This window comes from Amblyomma mixtum, chromosome 3, assembly GCF_055824585.1.
Source record: "Amblyomma mixtum isolate Tamu chromosome 3, ASM5582458v1, whole genome shotgun sequence".
Lineage (NCBI taxonomy): Eukaryota > Metazoa > Arthropoda > Arachnida > Ixodida > Ixodidae > Amblyomma > Amblyomma mixtum.
Genome location: NC_143014.1, coordinates 261320002 through 261335554, shown reverse-complemented (window position 1 = coordinate 261335554; position 15553 = coordinate 261320002). Strand labels below are relative to the sequence as shown.

The 15553-nt window shown below is 46.4% G+C and overlaps 1 long non-coding RNA gene across 1 annotated transcript; it reads left to right on the top strand.

Moving 5' to 3' along the window:
• The first annotated feature begins 1059 nt into the window (after positions 1-1059).
• LOC149354585 (uncharacterized) lies at positions 1060-4217 on the top strand. The gene is made up of 3 exons (XR_016289666.1): positions 1060-1182; positions 1785-1947; positions 4171-4217. It is a non-coding gene; the product is annotated as an uncharacterized LOC149354585 (long non-coding RNA).
• The last annotated feature ends 11336 nt before the right edge of the window (positions 4218-15553 follow it).

Genomic DNA, 15553 nt, shown 5'->3' with positions numbered 1-15553 from the left:
GGTGGCAACCGCCATGCCTGTTACTGCTGTCACCGGGTTGGCCTTCGCACCCTGCTCCTGATTACGATTAGTGCTCTGCGGACCTTCTGAGGGGCTGGGAGTGTGACAAGCAGGCTTGGTCGTGGTCGAGAGCTCTTTAGCATCAGCGGGCGGCGGCTTCAACCTCACAGAAGAGGCCTGCAGAGCTGTTGGCGGTAGTGACGAGTTAGATGGAGATGCCGGAAGCCTCGGCATGGCTGCTGCCGCAGAGTCGTCTTTGGCTGCAGGAGGCTCTGGCGACAACGCCACTGAAGCGCAAGGAGGCAGAGCCAGAGACGCGGGTCGGATAGTAGTGGGAGCAGGACGCGAGGCGGAGCTCGTGCGGATCCCACCTGGTGTGGCGTCGAAAGAGACAGCCGGGCTGGAGACGCTGGACGGGAGTGGCGGCGAGGCGGCGAGGGGCTGCTGAGGCGGGCCGGGTTCTGATGAAGGCTGCGTGGGCGCGAGCGAGGCCGGTGCAGGGCCAGAGGCTGGCGGCGGCGAAAACGGGTCCGCTGCGTCGTAGAGCGGCGGCGGAACGTAGTAGGCGCCGAAGTACGCCAAGACGGCCGCACGCAGCTCATCGTATGGCCGGCCGCCGAAAGCAGAGTAGGTGAGCCGACGCAGGAGGTCGGCCGGGAGGATGTCACAAAGGACTTCGTGTTTGAACGGCTGGATGGTGATGCCGTTCAGGTACATCGCAGCCTCCAGTTGGGCGAACCACCCGCCGACGCCTGCAGGCCGGAACGCCGGGAGCGGCGGGTCGAAACTTGGGTGCTGCCAGTACGCCATGCTGGAGCGCCGCTGAGATAGAAGGCACGGTTCGCCAGGTCACCACTGTTGAGGATTTGCGGGGTCGCAGCGGAGCACCAGACAGAGACGACCAGCGTGGCAGGCTTCTAGTTCCGGACTGCGCGTGCCGGGCGTGCGCTCCGAGCACGCGCTGTCGTTCTTTATGTTCTTCTGTCGCGGGAACGCCGATCGCAGCGCCTGCGCTTTATAGCGTCGCCGGGCGCTACAATGTCATTACCAGCAGTGTAGTAACATTTTACATTTTCATTTCATCATACATGAAATTCAAATTTTTTATCTCCCCTCAGGAAGGAACAAGCATCAACGATTGCTTGACTGAACTCCCTTCAACGCCCATTGTTGTTGCTTTAGGTAGGCCTCATTGCACTGTGATAATAGTTATGTATGCAACCTGTACTTTGCGCTGGGTATAACATAAAGCCTCTAACTTAAAATATTCTTTTAGGCTGTCGACCAAGAGGCCCATGGAAATGCTGCTGATTTAGGCACTAATGGTCTACTTTTATGTGATGTTATTGCCGGAAAGGAGTAGTGTTTGGATTACCTGTAGCTTTTAATGAACGGGAGACCTGAGTGCACTACAGATTCGATGTATCACTGTTAACTTGTAAATGGTTAGACTAATGCCCTGGCTTATTTTAGTATGCCTGCTTCAGTCATGGATGAATAGTATATGCAACCATATTTCTTTCCAGTAATGACTGACAAGGTATAATTCTAGCACGGGCCTGGTCCTGTGTTCATAACCCACTGCTACGGAATTAATATACTACCATAAGGGTTTGCTATCCCAACCAATGCAGTCTAATCTGATTTGCTTCTGCTTCTCATTGCTAGGAATTGGCTTGTTTTTATTTAAAAATAAATGATGGTTGAAAGGTTAGCAAAAAAATTAATAGGCACTGCATGGATTCAAAATTTTCTTCTTTTAATGGTGGCTCTTCCTTTTCCAGGAAGCATATACAGCAAACATTGCTTTGTTTGTTGTGAGAACGAAATCGTTTTTGCAGAAGCAAGCGACTTCACTGAAGCAGCATGTACTGCGTTCATTTTGTACTATGTAATGAATCTGGAGTACCCAGAGGGTGCTGCCGTAACCCTCGAGTTCGTTCAAAGGTGAGTGCCCCACGTTAAAGGGCTTTTGGAACCATCTTTTTTTCCTAGTAATTCTGACAATATAATGTTCTCAGACCTTGCAGCCATTTTCATAAAAAGCATTTTGCCTTCTAGGATGTTTACTTGTGCTGCAAATGTATTTAATGCACCCACCACTAACTAGCTTATTTTGTTTTTTCTACACTATGCTTAGTGTAGGTTGCATTTTTCATCTCCTTTTGGTACCCAGTGCATAGTTTTTCAATGTGCCTACATTTGTGCTGCATCGTACTGCTTTTGCTAGGTGAACCTGATGTACATCCGGCCAGTTCTTTAGCAGTGCCACAACAGCGCTGACCAAACAGATGTACAGTGTTTGTGACAAATTGAAGCAGAAAAAAAAGGATGAAAATGCAAGCACTTTGAGTGCATGTGCATATTCTTGGCTGTTTGCCACCTCACTGCATCACAGACTGCTGTACAACTGTGTTTTGAACTTGTGATACCGTTAAGAAATTGGCCAAGTGTACATATGGACAGCACAAACTCAGCTTGATTTGTGTTGTTTCTCATAGGTTTTCAGTGTAAAATCCGGCCATGGCTTCTCGTACTATACCTGATTGATGATATTTAACAGAAGAGGTGACTGCAGCCTTTGGCAGCATATTTTTTTCATCTGAAGCTTCTCATGCACACAGCAGTTACTTTACTTCTTTTGTCCACTGCTACATCTGCCCCTTATGCTTTTCTTTGCCTACACAATTTACTGCAGAGCACTTCAAAAGAGCAGCAACCAACAGGAAAATAATTTGCTCACTTGTGTCTGCATGCTGTGCCTTAAGGAGAAGAAAGATGACTGAGCAGGCTAATAGTGTTTGAGGTCTGAGGCTAGTATAACTGGCAGCTCTGTGGGATATACTTTAGCTTAATTATGGAGCCATAATTAAGCCTGAACACTAGCAATATCTCAACTTACTTCCTGGCATGAGACCAAAGCTATATTACAGTCGAACTGGGATATATCGTTCTTGAAACAGATTGCAAAATAATTTGATATTGCATAACGTAACAAGAAATATGTTTGCCAAAAACAAAACAATGAAGGCATGTACAGGGAGAGAACCAAAGATCCAAACAAACAGTCGCGCAGCCCAGCGCCCGAACACCCATTTCGTCCTTGTCGTCTTCCACGCACACGCACAGCACTTCGTCCTTGCCTATGGCTGTGACAATATCAATAATTCAAAATACAAAATACTGACGTATAACCTAGATGTAGGAATACATTTCACCCAGGCCAGTGATGCCCTTCTTGCAGTGATGTGCCACCCACCTGTGTGCTGGTAGTGCACAGCTCGTTGGACATTGGTAGGCCTAACTTGCTTAGTATCAAAGCCGTAGCGTACAGTTTGTTTCTTAAATAGCAGTAGCCACTCTTTATTTTAAATGGTCTAATTGTTATCATTACACTGTAAATTGAATAATCATTCTTTAAAATTAAGGCACAGTTGGCTCCCGCAATGCCTTCAGCAGCAAAGCAAGTGAGGGCCGCGAGTAGACTTTAGTTGGGTTGACTTTACTGCATAACTGTAATGCGGCATGGGAAATGAGTACACGAGACCTATGGGCACCACCCTCAAGTACATACCACCTGTTAATGACCTCTGCATGCAGTTTCACATTGCACTAACAGAAGATTCCCAAGACCGCGGAGGCGACCCATCTGCGCGTGAAGTGACTGAATAACACCGTTATGAAATTGGAATTCGATATGCAGCATGACTTCCCTGTACTTTTACAAAGGATTTTCAAGGGTGTAATCGGTGTATTCGATCTAGGCGATAAATTCACAATATCTGGTTTCGATATGTCTGAGCTCAACTGTATATGTAAACATTGGTGATTCTTGAAAAGTGCTGCTTGTTTATTTAAATACTTCAGTGGCCCTAAGCAGGCATTGCGTAGGAGGGGGAAATAAAAAGGTACCTTGCTAATTATTATACACGGTCTGCGCACATGCACGCTTTCCTGCTTTCACTGGGCATCATGGTGCTTTTGAGATCTAAATCTATGCTTGCTTGCATTTTTGAGTAGTGGAAAAATGCTAAAAGAAACAGACTTGCTATGTTGTTCTAATTGAAATTCACATTAAAAGGAGGGTTAATCAGGCATTAAAACATCATTTTAAAAAAATGTTGATGCAGAGGGCTCTACAAGTAGGGCATGTGTTTTCTTTCCTTACAGGCAATTGTTTGACATAAATCCACCAAATGGAAGCAGGCGGAAGGATGCAAAACGTTTCAGGACATCTGTGCCATCAAAAATAATGAACTTTGTGAACAAACTAGGTCTTCAAGTTGTGAGTCAATATTTTGCTGCTCTGTTATACTTTCAACTTGTTGTGCTTAAGTGTTGGTAATGTATGGAGTTAACAGCTTTCTTGACCATTGACACATTCACTTTGAATGCAGCCTAAGCTATACCCCTGTCAAGCTCGCAAGTTAAGTACACGGGGAATGCGCTCTGGCATCCCGAATTACACTTCAGGCTTCGCAGTGCTGAACGGAAGGCAAAGTGCACTCGTAGTAAAAAAATGGAAAGACGAAATGAGCGGAATTTTTGAAGAGGTCGAAGAAAAATAAAAAAAATTAAGAATTGACTGTTTGACGTGATAACGCAATTGAAATGAGCTTAAACAGTTTCTAACAACGAAAAAAATTAGAAATAGAAAACCAGCCAAGACTATATCCTGAGTTTTGACAACAAACAAGATGGTGGTGTGAAGCGGAGTTACATCTGATCACGTTCCTTTGTTGTGTTGCTTCACTTGAAGTATAACAAAGAAATATTTTTAAAAACAGTGTTATAGCAAGTAATAAGCTTGTGAGTACTTTTTATGAGCCATACATAGTGTGCCTTCAAAGTCGCTACTGTCGAGGTTGCGCACTCGGCCCTCAAAGTGCATTCCCTGATCCCTCTACAAGAGGAGTGCACTCTTCTGCGAGTGATGCTTCACTTGAGACGTTTAGATTGGACAAAATGCAGTTATAGCAAGTGACACTCTCCGTAAGTGCACTTAACTTGGCCGCTTGACAGGGGTATTGCTCCTCTGAGACAAATTATGTGTCTGCACATCTCTCATAATAGGATTTTTATGGCACTTAAAAAGGAACCCTCTCTTTACAATATTTATTAGGCTATGTAAAAGGCCACTCACAAAGTTGTTTTTGGGGCTTTCTGTGGACTTCTTTTGTAGAAGAGTCCTATACCTGCGTACCTTTGTAGATGAGGCATGTTCTATATCCATCATATGCAAGCAAATAATGTTTGATATCTACTGTTTAGTGCTTATGGAGTTAGCGTCAACTATTAATCTGCACAGTCATTTGGTATCTACCCTGCTGAAAATTTAGAGCAGTACTTTTCAATGGCTGACCAGCTGCTGCATTCATCTTGTGCATGAACTCAAACCTCTACTTATTGTCTGCCAGTTATGGGATACCAAGGCAAAGCATAGCAAAGTTGATTTGTCAGAACAACTTGCACTGCCCTGCTCATTGACTATGCATGTTTTTGTTTTGCAGGAAACAGAATGAACTCAACGGAGAATGAATGAACGGGAGCAACTCAAGAACACAACAGTAAATACCCCTCATAGGAAGTCTCTCCAGCCAATGGTGTCAGCCAATCGTCATGAGATCGTGGTCGACACCACTGGATGGAGGGCGTCCTGTGAGGGGCATTCACTGCTGCGTTCTTGAGTTGCATCCAACTGTAACAGCATCAGAGACAAAGGAGCGGTGCAAGACTCAAACAACGTTGTGCTTTTTCTGTGCATTTCGTCATGTCTGCTGTTGCAAATATATACTATATGTTCACCATGTACAGTGTTTTTCATCTTGTTAAGCAAACAACACAGCTTTTTATTAATGCATGTGTGTCCACTACTGTACAGAGGGATTCAGAATAGTTCAGCTCATATACTGTATACATGTAATGCCTGCCACAAAACTTTTTGAATTTCTGGAACTGCCGTAAACACGAAATGAACTACCCATACTATATTTACGACGCAGCCATGCATGAATAACGTACTGCCACTATAGAAATTACGGAAGAGATGATTTTAAATAATTATTGCTCCATATTTTGTTTTATGTAGAGTGCATTATTTTTGTGGCATTTCTCCGTAATCATTTTACGTAACCTAAATTATTTGTACGGCATCTCTCCATATAGTTTCTACGGATAGTGAATTTTTTTACAGCACATACACTTTAAAGATTACGGAAAGCCTACGGCAACAATTTACCAGCAGCTTTTGCCATAAATGGGAGCAATTTTTTTTACAGTGTAGCGTGCCGGTGCCGCCGCCCCGCGCTCTCCATCGCCTCCTTCTATTCGTTGCTTTCGCAACCCTCCAGGTTTAACGAGAGCTAAACCACTGCCAACTGTCTTTGGTTCTCTCGTTGTTTCGTTCCTTCTGCGGTACCAACTAAACCGACACATCGCTCTAGTGTAAAACCTGCAAAGAGAACACACGACGAATGCATGGCGCATTAAATAAGCTGCGTGAGAAGCAAATTTGCAGTCTACAGTGCGATAAAGAGAACTAAAGAAAAAATGAAGAGAAAAAGAAATAAGCAGCGTTCGCGAGTGTGTTGTGTGCTTCTTCACTACGAACGTGTTTCTTCGCTGCAGTTACGATACCAGAAAGCGACCAACTAGCCCATACGCTCGTTTTATTGAAACTGAAATGGTGTACCGGGACTATAAGGACCAAAAGATCAATCATTGTTAAAAGCTTTGAGAAGATACCTCTGCGATATGCTCCGTCGCTCCCGAGCGCGATGTCGCACCGTATTTTAGTGGAGGCTGATTAGGAACGTTGATCAGCTAACACTTCTAGTGCAAACCAGGGAGCAGCATGTAGGCAGAACTACTCTAACAGTCTCAGCGGTAGTCTGCAAAGTGTACACTGTGTTTACGTGTGCAACCCAGGTGAAGCTTTGGGTTTTATAAATCCATTCAAAGGCTTCCTACTCAACTAAAAAGACCATGACCTCCTCCTTTTTCCTCCATTCTATGCCTCGGAAACCGAAATTTAATATCCCAAATGTTAGCGGAAGCTTTGCGGTGCTCTTGGCTTTCACCGTATACCATATTAAGAGTGCTTCAACTAAGTCATAACAATTTTTTTTTAAATTGGACTTTTCACTTAAAAGCGCGGTTCGTTTGGCATAGCATTGTTAGCTCTGTAGTATATCACAATACAAGCAAGATAAGCTGACCAGATGGCGGGTTATCTAAGATTGAATAGCGAACTTTTTAACTATTATTGCTAGGTTGCTTAACAATTTAGAGGCGTGCAGCCCACCGTAATATTCAAACCATTTTTTTTAATTTCGAGAACGCGGTTACCCTTGGCGTTGTGGCCCAACGAATTCTGGCTTTTTCGGCACGTTACATAAGTACACTACGGAGTTTGCTTTGCCTGCAAGCTTCCTGAAAATGCGTGTATATTGGCCAGGTGTAGCCATTGTAGCCACAGCGCCGATTTTAACGGCGTTTTTTTAAATTCTAGAAAAGACCTCTATATTACTTACGGTGCGCTACGCGCCTCTAAAATCTCAAAGGACTATAGACAGAAAACTTTGTTTGCGTGTTTTCTCGTTACAAACGATGCCTAAGACACTCGCATACATGAAGCACATTGTGGTATTTGTGTCTGACTGAAAAATAATTTATAATTTAAGTTCTTCTTGACGCTGTTTCGGTCTCGGTTTCATCAGTCGAACGATGACATTGGCGCGTAGTTCGTGCTTAGGTCACATAAGGTATAAAAAATCGGCTATGTAATTACTGAGAGGTCATGTTTTTTATTCCAGGTCTTGGAAGAGGCTGGAATAAATGTCGTAGCGAATTAAAACTACATATAAGCGATTATATTACAGCTTTTCTCGTGGATGCTGTGAACAAAACATTAACTTGACGTCAAAGTCATCGGTCGGTCGGTGAAACCGAACAGCATGAGAGAAGAGATTCAATTATAAATTATTTGGCGGTTTTATGCAAATACCACCCAGTAATTGATGTACTCTAATGTTTAACGCATCGTTTAACAGAAAAAAGCGCGCAATAAGATTAGGTGTCTATAGTCTTTTAAGGAGCCCAACGGTAATAGTTAAAAAGTTAGTTATTCAATATCAGTTAAACTCTCTGCTGGTTAGCTCATCTTAGATGTATTTTGCTCGACTACAAAGCTCACAAGGCTATGCAGCAAAAAGCCCTCTTTTAACTAAGAAAGCCTATTTTGAAACATGCAAGGTTGTAGGAGAAACACCTCTATACGCTCACGTAAGAGTTGAGCTCATTAAGGACCGCTACTCCAAACTGAGAGCCGACAACATGAAAAATATAACTCAAAGGAAACTAATTGCGTTTCGCTTTTGAAAGCTTTTATTCGCGTTGCACGTTCCGCGAGGAGCTACCGGACGGTGACAGCTACCCGTGACACGCGGTACGACCGTGGCAAAGGCGCATCGCTCTGTTCGGACTATGACTGGATCTGCAACCATTCGGAGGTTTTTCTATTATGTCATTGGGCTGAAATGCCAAAGATATGTCATGCGCTGGCACCAGAAATGGCAAAAACGTTGCAGCGATCACTTGCAGCTCAAAAGCAAGATACATGTGGAAACGAGCGAGACCTACGCTTCCCTTCAGCTAGGCGATGTCTGCCTACGTGCCTGGTGATGCGGATTGGTCTCGCAGCGCTGACACGGTGTTCATAGATGTATCGTGCTTCGCACTGAAGTCTCAGAGAAAGGTAGTTTGGAGCTAGCGCCGCTCATTAAAAAAGGCTTAATCATAATTCGTAGCCGCCGACCACCGACCAGCACAGGTCGCACGCACGAAACACCATTCGAAGAAAATACCGACGATTGGGTCTGGTTGGAACATTATGTTAACGCTGTTCAACAAAATTATTTCCAACTACCTGAAAAACCGCCATTACGGTTGGGTGCTAAACGGCATAACTATACGCACATGCCTATGTTTTGATTATCAAATCGGAATAGCTTAGACATGATCCGTGGATGTAGCAGACTTCACTCGCAGTCTTGTTTCTTGTGGTCGATTCCCACTGGTCGCCACATATTTCAGACTTTCAGACCGTTATCTATAGAGTGTGTTCACTAGGCACGTATTTAGTTCGCTTATGATACAGGTCATCTACGCAGTTGTGGGTTTCACTGTAGTCTGAGCTGCTGGGGAGATAACTGCCAGTTTCTTGTGCAAGGGCTGGTGGAAACACAAATCTCGTAAAGAAAATGCAGCCCTCACTCAATTGTTTTCGGCAGGTGTCACGGAACTAGGTGGTTCTTTGTGCATAAAGTAAAGGCATTGAAAGGAAACCGGTCAATCAGGTGAAGAGAAACGACGCAAGGAAAGAACTTTCGACGCATTTCATTTGTTTTATATGTGTTCCCAGTCACCGGAACCCCTGAACAGGAACAGCTGGCTCGAGCTCCTCAGCCTACACAGCGCCCAGACTAACCACCCTCAGTGAGCAGCTTATGCCCTGCGGAAAATGTAGCCTTGCTTTATATATACAGGTACCAAATTTTACAACAATTTCATGGTCGTTGTACTGTTCGTTTGAGTCCTCCTGCAGTGCAGAGCAACGTTAATGGAACTAAACTAAGTTGCCAAACTCTCCGCCTTCTCTACGCGGCTGAAGCGGCCCGCCAATTTTAGCGCGAGGGGGCGCTGCCGTCGAAACAGGCTCCCGCTGGCCGCCGCTAGCAGACGCCGCAGGCCCGGCCGCCCAGCGTCGTAGCGTGCAGCTTTCGGGAATGTTGAGTAACTGGCATCCCAAATATCGCACTTACCGGTGTTTATCGTAAAGACACCAGTCAGTTCAAAACCCTGTGCGGCGAGTATGATACAAATGTTTGCTGCAGCAACTCGAGTGATAGATCATCGCTGCCTAGCCAATGCTACCGTTGGCTGAAATTGCGAGCGGTCATGATTTTCGAAAGCCGCGGGGTTATAAGAGTTTCTTCACCAAAGTAGCATATTAGACATCACTTTAAAGGTGGAGATCAGATCATCGCAAGGCTCATCGTAAGTTCACTTACCAGCTTATCTAAACGCGAATGTCTGTCTGCTACTGTGCGCGCACGTCGTAGAGTGCTTTCGCGACGCGATTGCTGTTGTGATCGTTGTCTTTGCGCTACGTGCGCTTGCATGCAGAGTTTCAGGTGCTGTATCCGCCATACCGACGTGCTGTGTGCCGGGCTGCACGAGCGGTTACAGAAACAACAAGACTGCGAGGCATTTTTCGCGGCTCCTCGGGACGCGGATCTCCGTGCGGCATGGGATCGAGCCATTCCCCGTGTTCACAGAAAACTCTCCGACAAATCACGTGTGTGCGACCTTCATTTTCACGAAGACATACTGAAGACGTGCACCCATGTTATTAATGGGGAAGAAGCAGAAATCGAGAGGAGTAAGTGGAGCCTCGTCGAGGGATGCGTGCGCAAAATGTGTTGGGAATAAAATGTAAAAGCATCTCTCTATTTGTGTCCAGCTGTAGTGCACTGCGTGAAGGATCGAAAAATATTGTTGGAACGGTAGCGCACGCTAGGAACAATACACGGAGAGCGGTAAACTAAAAATACTGAAATTTCTTGCCTGGAGCTGGCGTCAGGCATCGTCGCTGTTGCAGGGAAAGAGAAACTGACGACTCAGGAACCCAAGCAAGTTCACTGCCTTCGCAGCTCGGGTTGTGAGCAGCCCGCGGAGTCATTCACGAAGTGAACGCTGTGCGTAAAATCTGCTTATTTCGCAAAACTGCACCACAGAAATCGTAGGTACTTGTGGTCTGCTTTCGAGTGGCATAAATTCGGGGCTTTGCGCTCTAAAGCTATTGTTAATTTATGTTTAAAACACACGTTGCACCAATGCCTGCCAAACATTCGCGTTTAGATAAGCTGGTAAGTGAACTTATGATGAGCCTTGCGATGATCTGATCTCCACCTTTAAAGTAGAATATGCTACTTTGGTGAAGAAACTCTTATAACCACGCTCCTTTCAAAATGGAAATGAAGATCGCACACACGTGATTTGTCGGAGAGTTTTCTGTCAACACGGGTAACACAGGGAATGGCTCGATCCCATGCCGCACGGAGATCCGCGTCACGAGGAGCCGCGAAAAAATGCCTCGCAGTCTTGTTTCTGTAACCGCTCGTGCAGCCGGGCACAGAGCACGTCGGCATGGCAGATACAGCACCTCAAACTCTGCATGCAAGCGCACGTAGCACAAAGACAACGATCACAGCAGCAATCGCATCGCGAAAGCACTCTACGACATGCGCGCAGTACAGCAACTGATCGGACCGGCTGAAGCCTGGTAAAACTGCAGCGCCGCTCAAAGCAGCCAGTGGTGGCGGCGCCGCGAAACCGCTCTCGGTTTGGCAACTGAGTTTAGTTCCTTGAACGTTGGTGCAGAGAACGTCTTATGCCATCGAAACATGAAAGGGGATTTCATTACTACTTTTTCGTCATCATGCAGTTTCCGCTTGAAACCAATTAAACTCACAAGGAAGCTAATTCGTTGCGCCTATTTGCAGAGCCCTCGGTGTTCCGCTGGTTCTTACTTTAAACATATGCTTAGTCCAAAAATAAATGGGGCACATTTATGATTGTATTGATTCAAGTTACACGTCTTCTTGGCTTAGCTTGCTCTTGGGCTTAGTTACTAAGCTGCCCTGGCGATAGCGGAGAGCACGCCTTCACAGCAAGCATCAGCATGCATGTCCCTTTTCGTATTTATTTCGTCAATAACCGCATGGAAGCGTGATTTAGAAGCGGATGCAGAATGAAGGCGCCTACGGAACTTCACTCACGTAATAACGCCGCTTAGAATCGCCGCAGCAACCCGGAAAAACTCAGTCCGGATTCCGCTGCGACCGGACGCACCCTCGGTGCGGGTATAGACCGCCAGCACATCGGCGATGGGGGTGGTGCTACTCCCGTCAACTTCTTGGCCTGTGGATCTGTCACAGCGCATATGAAGATCCGTGGATCAGAAAAGCGACGTTTTATTCCAGTCAAGGCGGCGGGACAGAGCTTCGTCGCTGCCTGCAGCAGGGAAAAAAAAGATAAGACCGTTATTGCACCCTCTACAGCGAACACACTAATGGAACGTCCGCAGATAGCCGCTCTGGGTCTGGACGGGAAAATATAGCACCCGCGCTATTGCGGCGGCGCTCACACTGGGCGCGCCGGCGTCACCAGTGCGAATGCGGTGCTTAGAGCGGGGGTGAAGGGGGAAGGGTTGAGGAAAAATGCCTCTCCCGTAACCGAGAGTAGAGTAAGCATGAAATGTTTATGGGCCTAACACAGGCTCCATTGCTCGGCTTAAGCAGCTGTGACGGTGGCGGCATTGAAATCCAGGACGATGCAGAAGCGTACGCGGACACGACGAGACGCAGGCCTGACAAGAATGTATATGCAGCGCGTTCGAATACTCCGCGAGCGTGTATACATCTGCCTGCCAGAGGGGGAAAAGGCTTGAAGGCCAAGCCTCTAACAGATCACGTATGACAACGAAGTGTATTGTTATTAGAAATCGGAAAAATATAATTCCGTGCATTATCAAATGCACAGCTCGACTGATATCTTGATAAACATTGAGAAGACACTGTCAGCAGTTATTTTTTGTGACTCGTTCGGAGAGCAACCGGCGCTTGTATGCCGGTCCCGTAGGAGGGCTTAGAGAGACTCGTTGAATCTCGTTCAGTCTCGTACGGTGCCCGGATGTTCTCGTTTCAGAGCCCGGATGAGTGGAATTCAGTGCCCGGATGAGTGGAATGCAGTGGCCGGGTGAGTGGATTTCAGTGCCCGGATGATGGCTCTCGGTCTCGGCGTTACGTCACCACAATGCCGACAAGGGGAGCTAAAAGCATTTCATGCTTAAAATTCGCTCTCAGATTCATATTTGTTAGCTGGATGCAGTGAGCGAAAGAATGCGACCGCTCTTCACGTGTAATTCCGCCGTGTGAACGAGTGTTAACAGGGTGCTCTTAGTTACAAATATCTACCCGCCAGTGAGTGGAGACGTCAAAGAATGGGAATTCAAGCAGTGGAGTTTGAGGAAACGCTATTACTCCAGCCCGCCAATGTTATATCACACTGCTGCTTCAAGTGCAAATATGAGCCGAAAAGGGCGCTAGGCAGCCAGCTCGCAGGTTATATGCTACAGATCTAAGCCACAGCACCGTTGCCGACGCCGACGAAGACGCGATAGCCACCGCAATAGAATATGCACTCCACACTGAAAATCTCGTTACGATCATGAGCGATTTCAAATAAGCCTGCAAAGCCACCCTTGAGAAGAGTCTTTGCAGGGGCTCAGCTCAACCACCCCCAGTACGCACTCCGGCCACAGCATCCTGTGGATTCCGGGACGCGAGGGCCTCCCAGCTAACGAGGTGGCCGAACGGACAGCTCGAGGTCGTACTTTCCGTACCCGGTCACCGCCCAACTCCGAACCCACCATACGCCAAACGTCAGGAGAAATTATCGAGTTGGATAGACTCTGTCGCAAGAAATTTGCCCCTCCCCACAAAGCCCTCAGTAAACAGAAGCCACAGTTTCGGGAAACTTGCAGGCACGGACATTCCCCAAGCTTACGCAATACATAAATATTTGGTCAGACAAATATCCTACAGACGACTACAAGGCCTGTTGATATACAGCTACTCTCCTCCACATGGTCTGGAACTGTCCAGCGCAACTCGAACTCTATAACAACACTAGTCAGCTACCAGGAGTGAGAGACAAAGTTGGGTCACTAAGAGCTGGCGTTACAGCGTCAGTTCACTCACCCAGCCTGGCGAGCAGCCTTCGTCAACAGGACTCCTGACCTGGGATGTCAGCCCGATTAACACAAAATGTTCAATTAAGTTCACTACTGCTACGACTACTACTGCTACTACATTAACGTGGTGTATTCAAAACAGACCACCTTGGTGACGCCAAGTATCCCCCGAACTAAGGAAAGAAGCTTTTGGAAATACATCACCGTGGTGGTAGCTGGGATGTCCGCTAACGCCTCTGCCAGGATAAGTGCTCTCCCATGTGACTGATGCTCCCGACATCCGCGGACCTTGTCCTGGAGTCCGCTGGTGCCTTCCGTCAGCAGCGTCGAGTGCCCCGTGTTTGCGGCACCTGAACCAGACAGAGGGCAGGCGCTGGACAAGCTCGAAGACCAGCGACCGCCAAGAAGAAGCCGGCTTGCTAGTCGCAGTGTAAATGACCCTGCCTTTGCGGTAGCCGGTTCCTTGTGCAGCGACAGCCAGCCATACCCGCTGCAATCATGAACCTCCTCAGCGGTGCCGAGTCTGCGCTCCATGGGGTCAACGAACGGCGAAAGCCCGAAGCGTACAACTTGACAACGTCCCATCGACGAAAGAGACTTTGCCCTAAATCGAACAACCAGAATACAAGAGCGCATCCAAAGAACACCACGAGAGAATCTTCTTTGCCTTCTGCTCCTTGTTCTCCACGCGCGTGTGCAAGAAGCAATGCTGTCAATAGGTGGCACGTGCCGGAACGAGGAACAAATTTTGTACATGTCAGACGTAGAGAAAAAAATAGAGGGAACGAGAAAATTTTAAAATACACAAAAGCTGTCATGTTGGAAAAATGAAAAAACTAAAAGCATCGTATCACCGCTTGAATCACTAACTTGATTTGAGGACTGACTTCTTCCTGGTACTTATGAAAGGGCCGCTAAGGTTGGGCTATTCTACTGCTTGAAACAGATGTGGCCGCCTGCTCTTCACGTCTATTTTTACTGAATTCGCGCGATTTCATGTTTTTTGATCATTGCCAGTGATTGACTTTTCGTGCATCAATTACTGTCTTATGGGGCTTATTAGTTCACAAGTAGCAGAGTAATGGAGCAGTGTGTGCGCTAAAGGAGCAGAAGTGCGCCCGCCTATCAGTTTTAGCACTGTTCTAGAGCGGAAGCTCTACTCTACTCCTCGCATGAAAAATCTCAAGGCCATGTCGTCTGAAAATCAAGAATGTCCTTTAAGTGGCGGAGGGGGGGGGGAGTAGGAGGCGTTCGCTCGCCTTCCCAACTACGTTGAAACGTAATTCTACGCTCACCTCGCAGTTTTGTTGAATCACGTGACTTGCTGTTCATCTGATAAGATAATAAAAACCTCTAAGCGTTGCTTGACGCTCGCAGATAGCCATGGAGGAGTCACGTGCAGGAACTAGTGAATCAAGAATCAAGAAGTCTTTATTGAGTAACTCAAACAAAATGTATACACAGATATTTGGACCGATAGCCAATGAGGCTAGTAAGCGGTCCAATACAAAATAACATATAGGACAGCAATCACAAACACATTGAAGAAAAACTAACTTTGTAGCCTTGCTTCCATTCCCAAAAAATGTTTCCTGCATGTCAGTTTGAAATTCCTAGCTTGCCTTATTTCAATTGGCAACGAGTTCCAAATTTTCGCTCCTGTAAATTCTATTCGTCTTTCTCCGTACGCATTCTGGCAAATAGGAAGGTTAAAATTGCCATGGCTGTCTTGTCTAG